The sequence below is a fragment of the Podarcis gaigeae genome, assembly GCF_964106915.1.
Source record: "Podarcis gaigeae genome assembly, chromosome: 10".
NCBI lineage: Eukaryota > Metazoa > Chordata > Lepidosauria > Squamata > Lacertidae > Podarcis > Podarcis gaigeae.
Window position 1 is genome coordinate 55,180,747 of NC_139686.1, and position 21,832 is coordinate 55,202,578.

Here is a 21,832-nt window from a genome sequence, read left to right on the forward strand (position 1 = left end):
TGGGCCAGTCTTGACAGACTATGAGGTTGTGCGCCCATCTCACTTAAGAGGCCAGGGGCCAGCGCTGTCCGGAGACACTTCCGGGTCACGTGGCCAGCGTGACAAAGCTGCATCTGGCGAGCCAGCGCAGCACACGGAAACGCCGTTTACCTTCCTGCTGGTAAGCGGTCCCTATTTATCTACTTGCACCTGGGGGTGCTTTCAAACTGCTAGGTTGACAGGCGCTGGGACCGAGCAGCGGGAGCGCACCCCGCCGCAGGGATTCGAACCGCCGACCTTTCAATCGGCAAGTCCTAGGCGCTGAGGCTTTAACCCACAGTGCCACCTGCGTCCCACATTGGCTGGGGTATTGTCATGCAAATGAGGTCGGGGGGGAGGATCGCCATCACCTCCCCCAATTCATGAAGGGTAGTTCGTTAAAGGACTCCGGGGGGCGTCGCCTCGTCCGAAACCTACGGAGCCTAGGGCCTAAAGCGCCCCCCCGAGCGGTAACCCCTTGGGGAGCGCCTACGGATGTGCATCTCGGGGGCTCCCCCTGTTGGTGCTTAACCCTTCCCGGTTAGACCGGATAGTCTGTTAGGGCCAATGCCTAAGGCCAATACCGCTCTTACCTGTAATCAATAAAGTTGTGGCCATTTTTCGCCCATTAACCTAAAATTCTGTGTCTTGTGTCTTTATTGGTTCCATATGTGGGAGGGGGCGGGTATCGCCACGCAATTGTTTGCCATACCTATAGCTATGCAAGATTCAGTTTTGATGATGCATTAGCAATTCCACAAAGAGCTCTTGCACCTGAGTTCTGAGCATGCCCGATTTCCCTTTGGAATGCTCGGCACAATGAAAATGTACCAATATCCACAGATTTATAAAATTGGTTTATGTCGCAAAGCCACATGCTGGGAACAATCAGCCTGCATATCGTTCAGAAGGCTGATTTCATGATCTGCTACACTTACTGATTTAGTTTCCGCCTACTCTGTGTGTCCATGTAGATATTCCCCCGAGATGTAATATGGGGATTATATGTTATTCAGGGAAGAACAGGAGGCGTCTGATCCAATTCCAAAGCAATTGATGCTTGCGTAACAGCCCCAGCAAAGAGTGTTGGACTCAGGAGAACTGGGTTCAAATCCTGATCAGCCATGAAGCCTACTTAGTGACCTTGGGTCAATCATTCTCCCTTAGCCTGACCTACTTCACAGGGTTGCTGTAACGTTCAAATTAGGATAACCCCATGAGCATGTTTTCCATGTTAATTACATCATCGAAATGCAATAAATTAGTAGAAGGCAATGTTTGTACCATGGTGGCTCAAGCTGACTCAGGGCCAGCATGAACAGCATGGTCAGGCATCCGACAAAAGTTCTCGCCAACCTAGCAGTTCGAAAGCACATCAAAGTGCAAGTAGATGAATAGGTACCGCTCCGGCAGGAAGGTAAATGGCGTTTCCATGCGCTGCTCTGGTTCTCCAAAAGCGGCTTAGTCATGCTGGCCACATGACCCGGAAGCTGTACGCCAGCTCCCTCGGCCAATAAAGCGAGATGAGCGCCACAACCCCGGAGTCGGTCATGACTAGACCTAATGGTCAGGGGTCCTTTTACCTTTACCTTTACCAAAGGTTGAACCTGCTTCTGCCTCTTCATCATTGCAACGTACTTGATTGTTTCACTTATTTTGCCATTCGCTCTGGTGCAGGCAAAAGTGGTGGAGAGGAGCAGTGCAGTGGTACCTTGGGTTAAGAACTTAATTCGTCCCAGAGGTCCGTTCTTCACCTGAAATTGTTCTTAACCTGAGGTACCACTGTAGCTAATGGGGCCTCCCACCGCCACGTGATTTCTATTCTCATCCTGAAGCAAAGTTCCTTACCAGGAGGAATGGAAGAAATTTAAAGACTATTTAGCTAAATATGCTAAGATAATGTAAATAGAAATACTTGCAAGTACCAGATTGGCCTAGGATTTAAATATGTGAGGTTATAGAATGATATGTCTAAAGTAAAAATGAAGAGAAAGAAAAATGATAATTGATTAAGTAAATTATATGTGAAAATAGATTTGGAAAACTGTTACAATGATATACATTGGAATTCAGCTTGGGGGAGTTGAGGAAGTCATCCAACAATCTAAAGAAAAGTGGAATTATTACACTTAAGATGTTTGTTTGTTTGTTTGTTTGTTTGTTTGTTTGTTTGTTTATAAGTATGGAAAATCAATTTTAAAAATTGGGGGGGGATGAAGCAAAGTTCCTAACCCGAGGTACTATTTATGGGTTAGCGGAGTCTGTAACCTGAAGCGTCTGTAACCCGAGGTACCACTGTAGTTGAGTACCTGTGCCTTCCCTCAGAACTGACAGCTGTAAATTATTGAATCCTGAGGTCAGGGGTAGTACAGTGGTACCTTGGGTTACATATGCTTCAGGTTACATACGCTTCAGGTTACAGATTCCGCTAACCCAGAAATAGTGCTTCAGGTTAAGAACTTTGCTTCAGGATGAGAACAGAAATTGTGCTCCAGCGGCACAGCAGCAGCAGGAGGCCCCATTAGCTAAAGTGGTGCTTCAGGTTAAGAACAGTTTCAGGTTAAGTACGGACCTCCGGAACAAATTAAGTACTTAACCCGAGGTACCACTGTATATCCCATTTTGCCACTTCAGGCAAAATAGGAAGTGCCACCCTGCTCTGCCACACCACCACTCATGGGACAATGACGACCACCTGCCAGTGGCACAGCAGCTGTAACATACCCTTCAACATTTCTCCAATGAAAATAGGGATGTTCCATTGCATAATGATCATTTTACTCTTTATACCCACACATCTTATTGGGTTGCCCCAGCACTCTGGGAAGCTTCTAAAACATAATAAAACATTAAACCTTGGATCAAATCTCTGCTTCCAGGTGCCATAAGAAAGCTGCAGAGATCGTGCAGGATAGTGCGCACCCCGGAAATGATCTCTTCCAGCTTCTGCCTTCTGGAAGAAGGTGCAGGATTATAAAGATTAGGACTAGACGCCTGAGAAACAGTTTCTATCCAAATACGATTTTGATTTTAAACATAGTGTAAGGTAGTCTCTATGGGAGTATATTGTATTTAATTAGGGGTATCAGAGTTTTTAGGGGGTTAACCAGGCTGGGATAGCTGGGATAGCAGGCTGGTTGGTTTTTTGAATGCCTGATGTAGATTTTTTCAATTTCGTTGTTGTATATGGGACAATGACAATAAAGATTATTGTATCGTATTATCGTATCGTAACATTTTTTTAAAAAAACCCTTCCCTATACAATATTGCCTTCAGACAGCTCAGTTGCCGGATAACTCCATACCCTCCAACATTTTCCCAATGAAAATAGGGGCATCCTCAGGAAAAGATTCCAGGATCAAATCAGAAACAGCTTCTCTAAATCAGGGACATCCCTGGAAAATAGGGACCTCGGAGCTTCTTTTGTCACCTGATCTGACCTGCAATACTGTCATTGGACTGATAGAGAATAACAGAACCTGTGTTACAACCTTGGGACAAGGCTGCTAATATACCTATATAGATCTAGTGAAAGCTGTGAAATATAGACCTGATGTTTGTCTCTGAGCTGGAAGGGATGTCTGTAGAAGCGTTTTTTCTCCCCAACATCTACTTCCACCCTGAATTTTCTTTTTTGCTTTTACTACTGGCAGACACAAGGGAGTTAACTGTGTTGGAATACGCCCAATTGCTGTAGAGGAGTTCCAGATGTCATTTTAATCCCTTCACATCTGTTATCCCAAAACAGCTATGTTTTCCCTCTGAATGGAGAAAAATGTGCGTCATTGACCGTTCTACCTGTGTTATATTGGGATCCACAAACACAGCGGGAGGACGGCAGCATTTAGCTATGTACCAAACATCCAGGATGTCTCAAGACTTCACGATGCCAAAAGATAACAAGAATAGCTCAACCGTATGTGGCAGGACAGAGCTAAGATATTATAACTATAGGATGTGGAAGAAGAGGGTGGTCATTCAGTCCAGATGGGAGGTAGGATAAGCTGTGCAGAAACAAGCTGGCTGGCTGGGTTAAGAAACTCAAGAACAACAGAATAACCTTTAGACCAGATTCAGTCTCTGAACAGTATTTTTGAAGAGTTGGAGCAACTGGTAGTCTTGTTTATTCATTTAAATATTTAAATATTTAGAAACCACTCTTTCATTAAATATATATAACAACAGCATAAAACAACTACAGTAGCATGATTTAAAACATCAATAAAGACTGGTTGGTTACACACACACACACACACACACCTGCTGGTCTTCTATTGGCAAGGAGCCCCCCAGGGCAGGGCCTGTCACACTAGAAGCTTGGTTCCTGGTAAAGGTCAACAAAACCTCAGGGACCACCAAATGTGTCCCATCAGAATATTTCTGAATATATCATAAGGAACAAGGGAGTCCAAAAGATAATATGGACCCAAATTACTTAGGACCTTTGTGAATTAGCACACAAATAAAATGTTGGTAGAATATTGGATAGGGTGGACAAACCATTGGAGACTCAAGGATCATCTGTTAGGGTCAAATGTTATTTGGTTGGCAAATGCAGGAGAAGGGATGGGTGCCATATTTAAAAAAAAAAAATGGCAAAGAGGTGTGGTTTTTTTTAGTTGTTTTTTTTTTTGTTTTTTTAGTTTTTTTAGTTTTGAAGTTTCTGAGCTATTTTTAAGAAAAGTCACCCCCAAACGGCACTGCCAACATGGTTTGCCATATGTCCAGATTTCCCTGGTTGTTTAAGCGGTTTCTGCCCGGAAACTTTTTCTGATGGCCGATTGCCAGCTATGTCTGGAAAATTCCAGGCGTATGGCAATTCTAGGAGAAAGTCATGTTTGAACCAAGTTTCTTCTCTTTGCATAGCTTCCGTATAATTCCTATATCCCAGCACTGCAAAGCACAATAAATTCTATATTCATGTGCCTCAGATTTGATTGGTGGGTGCAAGATTCTAGACTATTTAGTGTATGTCATCTAAAGGCTGTTTGGTATTCTGTCAAATACTTCTCTTCCAAAGGAAAGTCTTAACTGAAAACACATATTAGAAAGGAAGCAGCATACTTGACACCATGATTGTTTTCGCTAATAAAATAATAATTCAGCAAGATATCTGCCCTGACATTTTGCTTTATGGACAACATTGCCTCAGGAAAAGCTATTTTAATTGATAAACAAATAGAGTAATCTGTCTATGAAGTGAATTTGCCTTTATTAAACCTTTATTACTTTTAACTACATTAGCATTAATTTTCTTCTGGCCTGTGGGTGGTCCTATCCTAAGATCATTCAGCACGCTTTGACACTATTTGCAGAAAATTGCACTCTGGGTAATTAATTGTTCCTAGGAAATATTTCAAGCTGGTGTTTCAATTCAATGATAAGGCATAATAATGAAATTTAATTTTTCTCTGTGACCCTCATTTTACAAACATAGAAGACAGGAGCACGTCATAGCATAAAAAGAGTTTTTCATTATAATTGTCTTGTCTTCAAAGAGGTTATGCCCTTTTGCTGCTAACACACCTGGTCATCTAGTGACATGCAGAGCAGCCCCTTATCTCATTACTCATCTGCAAGCAGGCTAGATGTCTCCCCTGGAGAGCCTTCTCAGCTAGAGAACATGTGGTCGCTTTTTCACAGCACAGACATTGATATTTGCACATAAAACAAAACGACGGGCAGTCCACAGCCTTCCGCGAGAATCCATTGCACTGTCAACAGCTATTTCTGTTCTTCCTTCTTCCTTGGAACTTGAATCCATTGCTTCAAGTCCTTCCCTCCAGAGCCGGAGAAAACAGGTTTGCTCCATCTTCCATGTGACAGCCCTTAAGATATTTGAAGATGGCTACCATATCTCCTCTCAGTCTCCTCTTTTCAAGGCTGAACATTCCCAGCTCCTTCAACTGTTCCTCATAAGGCTTGGTTTCCAGACACTTAATCGTATGGGTTGCCCTCTTCTGCACACATATCCCAGCTTGTCAATATCCTTCTTAGACTGTGGTGCCCAGAACTGGACACAGTACTCCAAGTGAGGTCTGACAAAGGCAGAATAGCACGGTACTGTTACTTCAATTGAATAAGGTGGATTATACTTCTGTTGATGTAGCCTAGAATAGTGTTAACATCTTTTGCTTCTGCATGGCACTGTTGATTCATGTTAAGCTTGTGGTCTACTAAGACCCTTATATCCTTTTTTCATGTACCACCGGCAAGCCATCTCATATTTGTACTTCTGGTTATTTCTGCCTAACTGGAGAACCTTACATTTCTCCCTATTGAAATTCATTTTGTTCGTTTTGGCCCAGCTCTATAATCTGTTGAGGCCATATTGAATCCTGATATTTTCTTCTATGATATTAGCATAATCTGATCCAACTGTGCTCTTCTCATGTTCTCTTTCAGGTGTAGAACACACCAATATACAAAGTTCAATTCTATGCATTTGGGAATCAACAGAGACTATAGAGAAAATGGTGTATATACATACTAACAACTAAGGATGCAACTGATGAAGCATATGCCATAATAATAGTTTTTTAAAAGTATGGGTTTTTATTGGTTTTTATGTTTAGACTCATCAGGGACGCAGGTGGCGCTGTGGGTTAAAGCCTCAGCGCCTAGGACTTGCCGATCGAAAGGTCGGCGGTTCGAATCCCTGCGGCGGGGTGCGCTCCCGCTGCTCGGTCCCAGCGCCTGCCAACCTAGCAGTTCGAAAGCACCTCCGGGTGCAAGTAGATAAATAGGGACCGCTTACCAGCGGGAAGGTAAACGGCGTTTCCGTGTGCAGCTCTGGCTCGCCAGAGCAGCGATGTCACGCTGGCCACGTGACCCGGAAGTGTCTCCGGACAGCGCTGGCCCCTGGCCTCTTAAGTGAGATGGGCGCACAACCCCAGAGTCTGTCAAGACTGGCCCATACGGGCAGGGGTACCTTTACCTTTACCTTTATGTTTAGACTACACAGCTACCTCTCTGGAAGGGAATATCCAGAATGGCAAGTCATTCAATTCATTTTTTTTTCTTTTTATCTCAAACTTCAGTAGCCCCTACAGCCACACAAATAGAAGCGACACCGAAAAGTTCTCCTTGCTACACTTTCATGAGTGGCTTTGTTCGGTAAAGCTTTTTTTCCCTGTATGCAAGTAGGCATAGTTAAAGGAAATATCTGCAATTTGCTCTGAGTAAGTCCAATTCTCAGAATGAATGGCTTCTTAAAAAGCCTCAATTTACATGACACTGAGAGCTCTCCACATACAGATCTTCCATTTTACACTGGGTCTCAAGAAATGCCACCCCATGACACCATCCAACTTCTATGAAAAAATAATATATACTGTGAATCTGTGTCAGTACAAATTGCTATATAATTTCTCTTCTTCCTGAGATATTACATAAATTACCCATTTGTATAACATATAGCCATAATTTTAGACCAGTTATTACTTGTGTATTAAATCTGTTCCATTAAGTCAACAGTAGGAATGGAAGAGTCTTGGACTTTGTCCTAGCAAATGGGGAATCAGCTGTTGTTCTGCTTAACTGGCAGGTCTTTGAGGAACATAGTAAGATTTCTAGCACAGGTTGACTCTCAGAGAATTGGTTTGATGAGACTGGAGTTCCTCAGTTCCATGGGTGATACAAATAACCATTTCATTGTGGTAACTTACCAAGGTGTCTATGTAACCTCAGAGTAAACCAGTAGCTAGCATAATTCTGTGTCTGATCATAAATGAATGCAGACAACCATCTATTTATTACATGTGCACACCATCACTTAGTAAGCTAATCATCTGTAGAATCCTCTCAAATGTGATAATTTGACCATCCACCCTCCCTGATTAGAAATATAAATGGTAAAGGGACCCCTGACCATTAGGTCCAGTCGTGGCCGACTCTGGGGTTGCAGCGCTCATCTCGCTTTATTGGCCAAGGGAGCCGGCGTACAGCTTCCAGGTCTTGTGGCCAGCATGACTAAGCCGCTTCTGGCAAACCAAAGCAGCACACATAAACGCCGTTTAACTTCCCACCGGAGCGGTACCTATTTATCTACTTGCACTTTGACATGCTTGGTTGGCAGGAGCAGGGACCGAACAACAGGAGCTCACCTCGTCACGGGATTTGAACCGCCGACCTTCTGATCAGCAAGTCCTAGGCTCTGTGGTTTAACCCACAGCGCCATCCGCGTCCCTTAAAAATTAGAAATATAAGGCATATATATTCCTTGTCACTGAGGTAGATACAAGTGACCATTCTGCTAAATTTTATCATGCACCAATAAAGTCCTCTTGCTGGTGCACTCCTGTTCTTTGGTCAAGCCAGATATTCATTTTGCATTTTTCTGAACCCCATCCCATGATGGTTTTTTAAAGCACAACAATTTGATAAGCAACCCCCACCCACATTCCCCACGACAACACTTGCTTTTACCTCCCATCATTCTTGTGCCCAGTTCATTGTCTCATTTACAGATCCTTTGAATTCATAATTCCCTGCTGATATTATCTTGTGCTATGTCGCCTAGCATAAAAGTCCTTAATTAAAACAAATTGGTTTCCCACATCTCATTCTTGTTAGGGGAGCAGGAAGATAGTTGTAAACCCTCAGAACATTAATGCCTTCAGTCGCACCAGGAGAGGAAAAAAGAATAGAGGAATGTACATTGATTGGGCTAAAAATGGTACATTAAGGATTCTACAGGTGTTGCATGTCAACTTTAATACATATAAATTCCATTTGGCTTCTGTGAGCCTTAAAAAAAATTCATTCTCATATATATTTTACCCCAGAGTTCAAATAGCTGATAAGAGTAACATTTTGGAGGGGCTTAAAATATATATATGTTGCTGTAAGCATAAAAGTAGGTGAAGTGGCTTTTGGCTGCTCTATATTGTATATCTTGTGCAATTTAACAGGCTCCATCTTCCAGAAATAGCATACTTCTGTAAAAAGTTAAATAGGTTCCCATTAAAATCAGTGCAAAAAGAAGCACCTAGGGCATGGTTCAACCAAAAATGAGGACTTTTAAGGACAGTTCAGCATGTGCTTCCAACTTCTCTATTGAAATCAAGGGAACTTTTAAAGTAGCTTAACTTTGGCCACACCCTTTATCGGCATTTTAAATTTCTAAAACAAAAGACTGCTCTTATGTGGTCTAAACCACTGAGCCTCTTGGGCTTGCGGATCAGAAGGTCGGTGGTTCGAATCCCTGTGACAGGATGAGCTCCCATTGCTCTGCCCCAGCTCCTGCCAACCTAGGACATGTGCAAGTAGATAAATAGGTACCACTGCGGTGGGAAGGTAAACAGTGTTTCTGTGCACTCTGGTTTCCACCATGGTGTTCCGTTGTGCCAGAAGCGGTTTAGTCATGCTGGCCACATGACCCGGAAAGCTGTCTGTGGACAAACACTGGCTCCCTCGGCCTGAAGTGAGATGAGTGCCGTACCCCATAGTTTCCTTTGACTGAACTTAACCTTTACCTGCTTACCATTTAGGCATGTATAAATAATTTATTTTTCAATTTAATAGGTTGGATCAAGGGCCCTTGTACTTGTAGGAGGCATCTTTCCTTTACAGAAAGTCTTTTTTTATATATAAAAAAAAGCCTTTCACGCTAGAAAATTGCATAAGAAAAATGAAACTAAATTGGAAGCTCTCCATCCACTTGTGGGGAAACTTAAGCGATGTGTGACACAAATGGAGACATGAGAACTGCTATAAAGGTAAAGGTAAAGGTACCCCTGCCCGTACGGGCCAGTCTTGACAGACTCTGGGGTTGTGCGCCCATCTCACTCAAGAGGCCAGGGGCCAGCGCTGTCCGGAGACACTTCCGGGTCACGTGGCCAGTGTGACAAAGCTGCATCTGGCGAGCCAGAGCCGCACACGGAAACGCCGTTTACCTTCCCGCCAGTAAGCGGTCCCTATTTATCTACTTGCACCCGGAGGTGCTTTCGAACTGCTAGGTTGGCAGGCGCTGGGACCGAGCAGCGGGAGCGCACCCCGCCGCAGGGATTCGAACCGCCGACCTTTCGATCGGCAAGTCCTAGGCGCTGAGGCTTTAACCCACAGCGCCACCTGCGTCCCCCAGGAGAACTGCTATAGAACATACCTATTAAAAAAACTGCCTGAAGGTATTGCACAATATCTTGTGTAACAATCTGTGGAACAGCACTAGTGACTATTTTCCTTCCACTCATGCTTTTTTGGATCAAACCCAAGCTATATCAATAAAATTCACAATCCAGAGCAAAGACCCTCAGTTGTATGCTTTTGAAATGAAAGCGTGTCCAGGAAAACCCACCAATGTTCTTATACCTTTCGATGTGCCTCTGATTTTCCAGAGCTGATATTCTTCTCATGCTTTAAGTTCCTTCATAATGTACCTCTCTTACATATGAAGTCCAGCGGCACCAATTGGAGTGGGGCAAAATTGGCAGTTGTCAAAGAAGGAAGAGGGTCTTGAGGTGTGTGGGAGGGGTGGAGACAGTCTGGGCTGTGGGATGTGATACATACATAGCAGTCAAGTACAACATTCCTTGTTTTCCTAGAGTGGACATGTGGATGGAATGTTTGGTCCAGCCAATCAAAAACTTCCTGTTTCCTCCTGGCTGGGACATACTTCTTTTGCATGTGACTAGAGGTGGGCATGACCTTACCTGTCCAGGTAACAAAAAGGACTATGTATGCAGCACTCTCTCTTTTTGACTTCCTCCATCGTTGGAGCAGCTTTTTAGCTAGAGATGCTCTGTTGGCTGGGATTGTTCCCATATGGGACGGCTCCACATGTATATACTTTGTAACTAAGTCTGCCTTCAGGGATCCAGCTGTGAACTGAATGTGAGTAAACTACTTTTATATACTTTACATAAGATTGTGGCGTATTTATTCTTTTAAGAGGTATATAAGGGAACTTGCCAGGAACCTAATAGTGAAAGGCTTACACAAGCCTGCAACCAGCTACCCGCTATGCATTTTAAAAGGGGAATGTGGAACTCTGCTAAGTAAAGGAACTTGCTAGCGCAAGTTAGGAAGGATGTTAATAAAGAATATATCCCCTCCTGCCTCCCTGAATATTCCCTCAAGGGCAGTGGTGTGAATGAGAGTGGACATCCCGGAAATGAAGTCAGATGTGTCCATCGCCACTCAGCTTTCAGAAAGCATGGTACCCACAGTCAAACTGAGCTGGCATTTCCCTGACATCTCATGGCAATATGATATTGCATTTTGCACCAGGGGCAATCGCCCCTGTGCCCCCCAGGCTACACCACTGAGAAGAAGCAACATGCTTCAGTAACGTCTTCTGAAAATGCCTTAACCAAAATACCGTATTTTTTGCTCTATAAGACTCGCTTTTTCCCTCCTAAAAAGTAAGGGGAAATGTGTGTGCATCTTACGAAGCGAATGCAGGCTGCGCAGCTATCCCAGAAGCCAGAGCAGCAAGAGGGATTGCTGCTTTCGCTGTGCAGCGATCCCTCTTGCTGTTCTGGCTTCTGGGATTCAGAATATTTTTTTCTTCTTGTTTTCCTCCTCCAAAAACTAGGTGCGTCTTGTGGTCTGGTGCATCTTATAGAGCGAAAAATATGGTACTAGGTTTCATATTTACAGTATAGAGCCTTGATGCATTGACAGGACCTGTTTCAGGCTATCAATTAGCGATAAAATAAAGACAAACTAATATGCACTGCTGCCCTTTAGGAAGGGAGTGTTGCTAGCACTGGCCAAAGCAGAAAATTGGAGACACACAGACACATATATGCAGCCCTGTTTTGTTTTTGCTCTGCAAGCCTCAAGGTTTGATTTGGCCTACAACTGGTAGCTGCATGGGTATGGGAGGTCTTTGGCTGGCTGCCATCTTCCCAGTCCTTCTGAACTCCTTCCCTGACCTCCAAACAGCCTATTTCAGTGCTTACACTGGCTACAACTGGTGGGGATACTGCCAGCGGTGGCTTTTGACTGCTTGCACCTTCAAGCTGCTGGAGCCCCCATCAAAATGCTGGAGGACACCTCTACTACATCCAAATCTTCCCCAATCCATTGGATCAGGGGCTTGGGTCATTCTGTTACCCATTATCCAGTGCTTTTTTGCTTTGCAATTTTACATTTTGCATTCCTGTGGCAGCGGGTCAGTCTGAAAATAATTATTGGGAAAGCAATGCAATGTTCGATGCCTAACAACTCCAAGATGATTTAGAAAGTAAAAACAAAATGGCTATCACCATTATGGTAGCCATTGAGGGCCATTATGTTCCAAACCAACCTCCAATATCTAAACTGAATTTCAGGTCAGCAACAAGCAACTTTATTTATTTAATAATTTAGTGTAATGCACTGTAGTCTATGTAAACTGTTGTCTTTTTTATATTTAGAGATCGTCTCAATAAAACTCTTAAGCAATTAAAAATTTTGCCATTATATTTGGTAACATTTTGGCTTCCATCATTGCATTTGTCTGGGATTATTCACATGAAAACAGGATTCCACCCCCTTCTTTACAGATCCTGCTGTTTAATTCTTACTTGAAGTCATAATCCTTTTTATCACATCACGACAATTTCCTGGTAAATAACTGTGATGTCACAGAAAGAGGATTATGACTTTAAGGGATTAATTGATTATGAAGCAGTTTTAATTTATATGAAATTAGGCTTTATAACTTACATTTTTTATGGAGTGCTATTGCAACAACCCCAAAGACAAAGAGAGAGAAAAGAACCTATACCCAGATAATAAAAACATACACAAGGAAGTACTCCTCCCAATTCAACTTTTGTGGGGGTGAATCTCAGCTGTGTATGAAATGGATTTTGTGGCACAGTGAAAGAGTAAAGCATGGCTGCATAGTTCATGATGAATAGTACTTTGCTCCACATTTTCTTCATCTTCTTTGGTGATCACTTGTAGCAGAGTAAGATTGTCTTCCATGGACACGGTCTTAACAGTGAGTCCATAAGTGACTGTGGAGGCCAGTTCTGGATCCACACGTCCTTCCACGGTGGGGACATAGGTTTCTGGGCAGGAGTTGATCATGGTGAGGGTTTTCCAAGCATGCCTTCCTCTTAGTGCATTTCTCCCTTTCGTCCTGAGTTTGAGCGTCTTCAAAGCCCATGACACCTTTGGTAAAGGCTGTTCAACAACTGGAGCGCTTGCAGGCCAGTGTTTCCCAGTTGTCAGTGTTTATACTACTTTTTTTAGATTTGCCTTGAGAGAGTCTTTGAACCTCTTTTGTTGACCACCAACATTCCATTTTCAAGTTCAGAATAGAGTAGTTGCTTTGGAAGATGATAATCAGGCATCAACACAACATGACCAGTCAAACAAAGTTGATGTTGAAGAATCAATGTTTCAACACTGGTGATCTTTGCTTCTTCCAGTACATTGGCATTAGTTTGCCTGTCTTCCCAAGTGATGTGTAAAAATTTTCGGAGACACCATTGATGAAATATTTTGAGGAGTTGGAGATGGTGTTTGTAAGTGGTCCGTGTTTCACAAGCATACAGTAAGGTTGGTAGTACAATAGATTTGTAAACAAGTATTTTGGTTTCCCTGTGAATGTCCCGGTCCTCAAACACTCTGCACCTCAATCAGGAGAAAGCTGCACTCACAGAGCTCAGGTGATGCTGGATTTTGGCATCAATGTTTGCCTTTGTGGAAAGATAACTGCCCAGGTAGCAGAAGTGACCAACATTTTCCAACATTACACTGTTGAGTTGGATATGTGGTGCAGCAGAGTTTTGTGCTTGTTGGTGCAGCACTTTGTTTTTTGGGATGTTTAGTGATAGGCCAAGCTTTTCGTAAGTTTCTGTGAATATATTTAGGATGGTTTGGAGGTCATCCTCTGACACTTTATACAGTGTCTGTCACTGTTACAGAGGCAATCCCCCAAAGCAAACATATAAAGTGCAAATAGCAGGTGCACTTCCTTAGAAAACCTTAAGGACAAGTATCGTTCATTCATATTGTCCCACTCCCAGAATAAAAACATGAGGAAAGATTGTTAGATTAGACTAAAGCCATGGCCTTATTAAACAGCTGGTCTACAAGCCCCTTCTCTTTTATTTTGAGTAAGTCCCCCTTTACCAGTTTGATGCTTCAACATACTCCTTCCTCTTTCCCAATCCAACCCAAATCCAACCAAATCAGTTTCGGGGCCCAATTAACTCTGAGCAGGTCAATTTAATGAGAAGGCTACCTCATGAGAAGAGAAGACTCCCTGGAAAAGACCCTGATGTTGGGTAAGACTGAGGGCACAAGGAGAAGGGGACGATAGAGGACGAGATGGTTGGACAGTGTTCTCGAAGCTACAAACATGAGTTTGACCAAACTGTGGGAGGCAATGGAAGACAGGAATGCCTGGCGTGCTCTGGTCCATGGGGTCACGAAGAGTCGGACACGACTAAACGACTAAACAACAACAACAAGGTCAATTTAAAGCGAACCATCAATAGACTTTGACAGTGCAAAACAGGCACAATCACAAGGCACTATCAGTTTTGGGAGCAGGGAATGGCACTTGTGCCTGAAATAGTTGCATTCACACTTCCTCGCCCTTGACTTGGCACTTAAAGCCTCATTATACCAGTCAGTTCCATCACTCCCTCCAGCCTTGCACTTTATTCATAAAAACACGAAGGAGGTATGGTCACCCCGACTCACAGGTAGTGAGTTGGGGACCTGTACTGTATATTTGCTGTGAGAAACGCCAGCGCAACAGTGGCATGGCAACAGCATACAGAATGGTACATAAAGTGAAGAACTGTGGTCAAAGTGTTTTCTTGAATGGCGAGCATTGCCGCATATAACAAAGGTGGGAAACTCCAAGCCCAGGGGTCAAATGAAGCCCTCCAGGCATTTTTGTCCGGCTGTGAGGACTCCCATCAGCTCACCATCTCCCCAGACACATCCAATCTCTTCACAACCCTCAACGGCCTGGTCTCGCACCTTCTTTGAACATTTTGGCTTGCCTGGATTGTGTTCTTGAACTGCTATAATGGCAGTTCAGTGGCAAAGCGTGGGTTGCCAGTGCCCGGGGCTGCATTGAGGGAAGAAACAGATGAAGTACACATGCGCATTCAACTTCCAAGCAGTGTCCATGCCACCCAGGAGATTGCAGCCACAGTGATAAGAAAAGAAGAGTCGTTCCATTGTCTGAAGGGGTCACTTCCTGGTTTGCATGGAGAAGCCATTTTCAACAGAGACCAGCGATGGAAGCATGCAGCTGTACAGTGGTACCTCGGGTTAAGTACTTAATTTGTTCCGGAGGTCCATTCCTAACCTGAAACTGTTCTTAACCTGAAGCACCACTTTAGCTAATGGGGCCTCCTGCTACTGCTGCGCCGTCGGAGCACGATTTCTGTTCTCATCCTGAAGCAAAGTTCTTAACCCGAGGTAATATTTCTGGGTTAGCGGAGTCTGTAACCTGAAGCGTATGTAACCTGAAGCGTATGTAACCTGAGGTACCTCTGTATTGAGTCAGCACTGAGTGTTGACATTTTGCATCCCCTAACAATTTTGCTCCTGAGACGGTGTGTCTGTAAAAACAAGCCTAGTGAGCATAGGTAAATTTTATATTCGTTGTTACACCCACTTTTGACTCTGGCCCCACTCACCCCATAGACCAAATCACACTCATGGAATAGGATAGGAACATCTTCAGAGGCATCCCAATCTGTGCAGTTTGGACTGGTTCAATTCACAATTTGGACTCAAATCAGTGTGCACCACTATCCAAACATTGCCCCAAACCCACAATTAATCTCGGGAACAGTCAGGCCAAATTGGGTAACAATATTTCAACAGGTGCCCGTACACAGAGAGAATAGACAGAGATACAAACTACTTCCCAAAATATATAGCAGGTTTAGATTTATACAGCCTTTTGTACTTTGTATTCAGAAATATGAATCGTTTGCTGGAGTAATTTCATGTCTCAAAATGGAAATTGATTAGCAGTTGTCTCTGAGAGATGATTTACTTAGAAATAACTGGATAGATTTGAGTAAACATCAGAGGGAATTTTTTTTTTCCAGGCTGAAGTTCTTCTTGAATTGTTGAACTTGTCTTGTAAATCTATATGAGGCATATATGAAAGGTTTATTGACCAATGAATGAAGCTGTGGGAATAATTCATTATACATCTAACCTCTGCAGAGAGACAATACAAATGAATTTACCAATAAAAATTTAGCCAGCACATTTCTGACCAAAGTTTTCTGAAACAACTTTCAACTATTTGTTTGCAATGACAATCCAATTCTTGTGTTCTAGACACACACAAAAATGTCACATTAAATGTGCAAATCTGAATATTTTTGACAAACAAGTTCTCCAACTTAATGCAGTTTAAAGAAAGGATTTTCCGCCCTTTAAGACTTACAGAAAATATCACAGGGGCATCAGAAATGTTTAACTATATGCTGCTTTTGATCCTAAAAAGCAACAAGTTTCCATTTACAACTGGAATCTTGCAATCCTAAATGTACTTCCTATGGAGTGGGTCCCATTAAGGTAAGTGGAGCTAACTTCTGAGCAAAGTATTGCTGCAATTCTTTAAAAGTTGGCAGAATTTAAAGAAAAGTTTTAATAAGGGTATATTGTGGGAGACTGGTCAGCAGGAAAACACACTTTAAACAAATTTTTGGTAGTACACAATGGCTCATTGCTGTGCTACTGAAGTGAAGACATCAATCAGCTGCTTTGATAGCAGTCAAAACATTATCTTCCAACATTATTAGATCAGAGGCCCTGCCCTTTCACTTAGAATTTGTAAATGGCATCACTGACATTTATTCCACATGTCCTGACTAGCTTACAGGAAATTGAAGAGCAGGGCTTTTTAATAATACAATTACGACATTATTTTTTTTTTTTTTTTGCAATATCTGGGGTGTTAAAGCTCTTGTCTGCACAAAGCTCAATATAACACAGCTTTTCAAGGTCAGTCTATTTAAAGCATCATTCCTGCTACACCCTAATGAAAGTTTTGTCCAACTGCTTTCACTTATAATTCAGGGTGGCTAACACCTAGTCTCCCCGAAAAGTTATTCTGCCACCTAAGGTTCCACTAATTTTGGTGTCAGTAGCAAAAAAAAGGAAAATAAAGTAGGCACACGCTGAGCTGGACAGAGCCCAGGGTCCTCATAAGGATTCAAAGTGTCCCTTCTCTAGTCATCAGATCCATCATTTGATCAGTGAAGAGGGGAGCCTTTCTTAGCTGACCTGCAATGATCAGATGAGGAGTGTGTGTGTGTGTGTGTGTGTGTGTGAGAGAGAGAGAGAGAGAGAGAGGTGGTGGGGTGAGAGAGAAGGAAGGAAGGAAGAGTGGTCACCCACTACTGGCAAGTGGTCCTTAGAGGATTGGCCAAAAAAAGATTAGTCACCACCTCTGATCTTAGCACACATCCTTCTCTGTTTTGTAGCCCCTGTTCTGTACAGTGTGGGGAGGGGGCAACGCTGCAACCAGTTCCCCCAAACACAACCAATATGTAGCAGGCCCCACCACTGAAATAGTTTTAAAAAATAGACCCCGTGTTGCGAGATCCAGTTAATTTTATTTTTTAAATGTGAGAGTAAACCATATGTTGTTTAAAATGAAGAGCTCGTCTTTGTCTACCAAGCACATTTTATTGAAACATTATGTAAATGTAATGCAACATTGCACCATCAACAATGACTTCATTTATTTACCGTCATAAATCACTCCTCTAACTGCTGTACAGTACATATGCGTACCTTTAATAATTACCATGAAGGTGCCTGGTAGTGCATTCATAGTGCACATCATTTTAAAACAGACAGACCCCTTCTCTAATTCTGGGCTAGGTTTCAGTGGCAGTCATTAAGCTGCTGGTAGGTGAGGATTTTAACTTCTCACATGTACTGGGATGCAAGCCCAACCAGAAATGCTTCTTGCCCTAACTCCTGCATGAAGACTGGTTGTGGTTGTGCAATGTGCAAGAAACATGCATCAGACATACCCTCCAACATTTCTCTGATGAAAATAGGGACGTCCCAGTCCATAATTTTAATTTTACTATTTATACCCCACACGTCTTACTGGGTTGCCCCAGCCATTCTGGGCAGCTTCCAACATATATAAAAACATAATTAAATATTAAACATTAAAAAAATACTTCCCTATACAGGATTGTCTTCAGACGGCTCAGGGGTAGGACAACTTCATACCTTACAACAGTTCTCCAATGAAAATAGGGACATCCTAAGGAAAAGCGGGACATTCCAGGATCAAATTAGAAACTGGGACAGCTTCTCTGAATCAGGGATGTCCATGGAAAATAGGGACACTTGCGGGATCTGTGCTTAGGCCTTAGGCACATCCTCTGTTCTTTATTCATAGAATTCAGAGCTAACCTGGAATTTCCACAAAATGATCTAGAACCATGATGCTGTAGCTCAAATTTAAAGCCACAGGGATCTGGGGCCAGGCAATGCAGGGGTGACACCTATTATGCTTTAGCTGTTTATAGCAGTGATTTCAGCTGGTTATTTTACATTTCCTCTTTAATTGCCTTTGGGACACAGCAGACAAGTCTGATGTTTGGGCAGCGCAAGTCAAGAGTTCACCTTGTTTCATGATCAGCATAGTTTTACAAATATTGTAGTTAATGGTACTGTTATTATTAGCTTGGAATCTATGATAGATTAACTTAAAGAAGTTCATGGAAGAATGGTCTCCTGTCTGCTTCTCCCTCCTACAGCTATTTGGATCTGTAGAAGCTTCTTGGAGTGTTGGGGAAGCCCGTTAACCAATGTTAGATGGAGAAGGGGAGAAGACAGAAATATTTCTTCCCAATTAACTTCCTTAGGTTACCTTAGGTTTAAGCACACTCTTGTGCAATTCCCATTTTCTCTAGGAGGGTCCCCTGATCTTATGGAGAGGGGTTTTTTTTTGGGGGGGGGAGACAGTGCCTTCAAATAAGATGATGGGAAAGGAAACATTGCTTCCATTGTCTTCATTAAGTTTCCACTAGTTATTGGCTTCAGTTAAGATCTGTAGCTAAATTGCCCTATTAATTCTTTTTGTGGTTCTACTGCACATTGTCTTCTTTACATTTATACCATAGTGATTTACCACCACCACTGCTTTCTCATCATTCAGCACATCATCATCTTAACCTAGGATTTATACAATTTTGAGCTATAGCTCATTTGCTTAGCACGTGGTACTGATAATGCCAAGGTTGCAGGGTCAATCCCTGTATGGGACAGCCGCATATTCCTGTATTGCAGGAGTTGGACTAGATGATCCTCAGGGTCCCTTCCAACTCTATGATTCTAAGAACTGAAAGATATACTAGATTCCAGAACTATATTCCAGCAAACCTCTCAGCTGTGTGACCCCAGTAAGCAAGGCTTTAGTGAGGTGGGTGCTGCACAGTGCACACACAGGGCAGGACCTTCCTGTTTTGCATCAGGCGGCAAAAAAGGATGGGCCACCCACATTGCTGCGGAATGAATATCAGCAGGAAGTGCACCATGTGGTGTACAGCTTAGATGCATGTACGATTACATGCATTATGATTAGATTACATGCATCTAAGCTGTACCCCACATGCCACATATTTCTGATTTGCCTCAGGCAGCATAATGGGGTGGGTCACTTCTGAATCCTCTACTGTATATAGAGACGCGGGTGGCGCTGTGGGTTAAACCACAGAGCCTAGGACTTGCCGATCAGAAGGTCGGTGGTGAGAATCCCCGTGATGGGGTGAGATCCCATTGCTCGGTCCCTGCTCCTGCCAACCTAGCAGTTCAAAAGCATGTCAAAGTGCAAGTAGATAAATAGGTACCGCTCCAGTGGGAAGGTAAACGGCGTTTCCGTGCACTGCTCTGGTTCGCCAGAAGCGGCTTAGTCAGGATGGCCACATGACCCGGAAGCTGTACGCTGGCTTCCTCAGCTAATAAAGTGAGATGAGCGCCGCAACCCCAGAGTCAGTCACAACTGGACCTAAAGGTCCCTTTACCTTTACCACTGTATATACAATTAAATTCCTGATTCATATATTCTTGGGAAGAAAAAGAGGGGAGAGGATGCCTTTCCCTGACATCAAGTTTTTATGCAGATATAATTTTTTGACCAAGAAGCATTTCAGTCCTGTAGCATCACCCCAGGCTGAAGTGGTCCAGCTCAGACAACAGGTATCAACCATTTCTGAAGTTGGAGCCACGAAGGTGCAGCGGAGACTTACTCGTCCTTTACGCGCCATCTAGTGGTCAAAAAGAGAGGGATTCTGGTTTTCCAAAGCGGACGGGGATAAGCGAAGATGATTTGGAAAACGAAAGAGCGAGAGAGAGAGAGAGGGAGAGAGGGAGAGAGAGAGAGAGAGAGAGAGAGAAACCTCCCAGGAATGACGATCATTTTCGAAAGCTGGTTCAAGGCGATTTAGCCAGCGGCTGCAAAACACAGCGAAACATTGCATAACCTCAGCTTAGTTGGTTGACATTTGCAAATGGGCATTCTTGGGAATCCCACAAAGTTTCAGAAATATTAGAAGGGGGGGGCGGGGAGAGAAACCACCTTCTGCAAAGACTTCTTCAGAAAACGTGTGTGGTGGGGCAGACGGACAACCAAGGTGTCGTCTGCCTGATTCCGATCAGGGCAGAGCGACACACGCAACACACACACACACACACACCCCGCTGCCCTGTGTTGCCAAGCCGGAGTGTGCACCGATTTGCAATTCTCTTTGTTCCTCTCCGGATCGATGCCCTCCTCCTCCTCCTCCTCCTCCGCACCGGGACTCCCCCCGCCTTCTCCCCCCCCCCCGCGCCGCCCCAGTGACATTTGCCGGGTGGGAGGAGGCGAAAGAGGCGCCTGTGTGAAATCATAACCTGCAGCAGCGGCGGCGGCGGCGGCGGCAGCAGCAGGGTGGGCTTCTCTCCCCTCCTCCGCCTCCTGCTGCCGTCTTCCCCGCTTCCTTCTCCGCAGCCCCGCCAGCCCCGAGCGGCGACAGGAGCGGCAGCGGCAGCAGCATCCTCGGCGGCGGCGGCGGCGGCGGCAAGCGAGAAGCCCCCCTCGCCCGGCTCTGCCAGGCATGGGCCACCCACTGGAAAGGCAGCAGCAGCGAGGAGGGAGCCGGTCTTCGCCCCCAGCCCTGCCCTCCTCCGCCAGCAGCAGCAGCAGCAGCCCGCGGCATGGACGGCGGCAGCAGCAGCCCTCCGACTGCCTGACTGGAACCGCCGCCGCCGCCGCCGCCGCCGCCGCCGAGCAGGGCTGGTTCCTGAGAGGAGGAGGAGGAGAGGAAGAAGAAGAAGCGGGTCTGCATTGAGCCGCCAGCAGGCGGGATTGCGTCGCTCTCGCCACACGCCCACCGGCCGCCCCGCCGCCTGCCCGCCGCCGTCGAACTTGTTGCTGAGGGGAAGCGGCGGGAAGAAGGGGCGGGCGGAGGAGAAGCCTCTCGCGGAGAGGGGGGGGGGGGAAGAGACGCACGCGCGCCCGCCACCTCCATGCCAAACGGGGCGCCCCGGCCACGAGGCGACTTCGCCAGGTGAGGAGATACTGCAAGGGAGGGGGGGAGGGAGGGAGCCCACCTCAGGAAAGAGAACGCGCGCCCCCCCTCACCTCCTCGCCTCCACACACACACACACACACACACCGGTCACACGCCCCTACTCCATATTATTAGGAACACACACACACACACGGGTCAGCAACGGATTTTTTTAAAAAAATGTTCAATTCCATTTCTCTCCGCCGCCAGAGGTTTTGGGCGCCGCGCCACCTGCTCGGCAGCATCAAGTGGCGAGGAGAGTTTGCGAGGGCTCGAGAGGCGCCCAGGCGAGGCGGCGCTGAGGGAAGGC

General features: G+C 44.6%; 1 protein-coding gene and 1 long non-coding RNA gene across 2 annotated transcripts in view; both read left to right on the forward strand.

Moving 5' to 3' along the window:
- Nucleotides 1–21,832, forward strand: part of LOC310825730 — a 519,499-nt gene that overhangs the window by 152,160 nt on the left and 345,507 nt on the right. The window lies entirely within an intron of this gene.
- KCND2 (potassium voltage-gated channel subfamily D member 2) overlaps nucleotides 20,839–21,832 on the forward strand; it is a 279,387-nt gene continuing 278,393 nt past the window's right edge. The window contains exon 1 of the mRNA XM_083699258.1: nucleotides 20,839–21,519. The gene's annotated coding sequence lies outside the window, so the exon portion shown is untranslated. The remainder of the gene's footprint in view (nucleotides 21,520–21,832) is intronic.